We start from the raw sequence: 2,290 nt of genomic DNA on the forward strand, positions 1-2,290 counted from the left end.
GCCAAGATGGTGCCACTGCACTCCAGCCTGGTGACAGAACAAGACTGTCTCAAATTATTTTATTTTATTTATTTTTATTATTTTATTTTATTTATTTTTTTCCTCCCAGGTTCAAGTGATTCTACTGCCTCAGCCTCCTGAGTAGCTGCGATTACAGATGCCCACCACCATGCCTGGCTAATTTGTGTATTTTTAGTAGAGATGGGGTTTCACCATGTTGGCCAGGCTGGTCTTGAACTCCTGACCTCATGTGATCCACATGCCTCAGCCTCCCAAAGGGCTGGGATTACAGGCGTGAGCCACTGTGCCTGGCCAGTTAAATTTAAATTTCAGATAAACGGTAGTCGGGCGTGGTGGTGTGCAGCTGTAATCCTGCCTACTTGGGAGGCTGAGGCAGGAGAATCACTTAAACCCGGGAGGCGGAGGTTGCAGTGAGTCGAGATCATGCCACTGCACTCCAGCCTGGGCCACAAGAGTGAGACCTTGTCTAAAAATATATATATATATAAAATAAATTTCAGATAAACGGTGAGTTTCAGTTTGTCCCACTTATGGAATCTGGCAACCCTAACAGCAGAAAGCCACAGTCCCCCACTGCTGGGAGCACAGGATGGAGCAGCGGCCCTGGCCACGTGGGCAGGGGTAACTGACCAACCAGATGTGGGTTTTAGAAAAACAGGGGCGTGTGGTGTCACAGGAGCCAAGGGAAGAACAGTGTTTCCAGGAAGAGGGAGGGAATAACAGAGCTACATGTTGCAGGAAGGGCAGGAAAGATGAGGCTGAGACAGGGAAGCACAGTTGGAGTTAGCAAAACTGCTGGAGGCACCGCGAGGGAGGCGTAGGTTGCAGGGGACAGCAGCCAAGTTGCAGGGGTTGAGGAGTGAGTGGAATGAGAAGCCAAGGAAGGAGACACAGAGTAGGCTGCTGCCTCCACAAGCTTGTTTGTTTGTTTGTTTTGTTTTTGTTTTTGTCACCCAGGCTGCAATGCAGTGGCGAGATCTCTGCTCACTGCCACCTCCACCTCCTGGGTTCAAGTGATTCTCCTGCCTCAGCCTCCCGAGTAGCTGGGATTACAAGCGTGCGCCACCACTCCTGGCTAATTTTGTGTATTTTTGGTAGAGGCGGGGTTTTGCCATGTTGGCCAGGTGGTCTCACACTCCTGACCTCAAGTGATCACCTGCCTCGGCCTCCTAAAGTACTGTGATTATAGGCATGAGCCACCACGCCCAGCCTCCACAAGCTTTTGAGTAGGGAAGAGAGACCCCCTAGGGCAGGCAGGAGCCAAGGAGGAGCACAAGTGAAGAAGGCCTGGGGAGAGAGGTTCACAGCCGGGAGGGACCCTGAGGGGCCTTAGCGTTTGACACTCTAGGTGGACCTGGCCTTGGGTGGCAGGAGGAGAAGTGTAAATTCAGATTCTTCTGGGGAAGTCCGGGGACTCTCAGCTGCCCACTCATCACACAGTGCGATGACTGCCCCCCCAAAATGTGCTCTCCCTCTCTGGCAGGAGCTGTCTCCCAAGCTGTTCCTCCGCACAGAAGGCAAAACGGAGCACATGGCGGCCCCCGTGCCTTGGCTGAATGAAGGAGTGAATGAATATTTGGGAGCGGCTGAGGGCCGTAGAGTGAAAGGAGGGCAAAGCTTGGAGGTTGGGGGGTGGCTGCGTCTGAGGAATAGGGAGGAAGAGGAGGCGGAGGAGGAGGGAGGAGCCGGGGAGTCCAGGGGCCTGGGAGAGATGAGGGAGACAGAGTCCCTGTCCAGAGAGGTCAGAGCTGAGCGTGGAGAAGGGGCGCTTCAGCCCCATGGGTGGGGGTTGGAGGGAAGGGTAAATGAGGCCGCGTAGAAAGCCTGGTCAATGTGGGTGTGGTGGGAGGGATGCGATGCCAGGGAGGGGAGAAGAGGACATATACTTTTTTTTTTTTGAGATTGAGATAGAGTCTTGCTCTGTTGCCCAGGCTGGCGTGCAGTGGTGCAATATCAGCTCACTGCAACCTCCACCTGCAGGGTCCAAGCGATTCTCCTGCCTCAGCCTCCCAAGTAGCTGGGATTACAGGTGTGCGTCGCTACGCCTGGCTAATTTTTTTTTTTTTTTTTTGAGATGGAGTCTCGCTCTGTTGCCCAGGCTGGAGTGTGGTGGTGCAATCTCTGCTCACTGCAACCTCTGCCTCCCAGGTTCAAGCAGTTCTCTGCCTCAGCCTCCCGAATAGCCAGGATTACAGATGCCCACCACCAGGCCTGGCTAATTTTTGTTATTGTTAGTAGAGACGGGGTTTCACCTTTTTTTTTTTTTTTT

Source organism: Mandrillus leucophaeus, unplaced genomic scaffold (genome assembly GCF_000951045.1).
Source record: "Mandrillus leucophaeus isolate KB7577 unplaced genomic scaffold, Mleu.le_1.0 Scaffold43, whole genome shotgun sequence".
Classification (NCBI taxonomy): Eukaryota; Metazoa; Chordata; class Mammalia; order Primates; family Cercopithecidae; genus Mandrillus; species Mandrillus leucophaeus.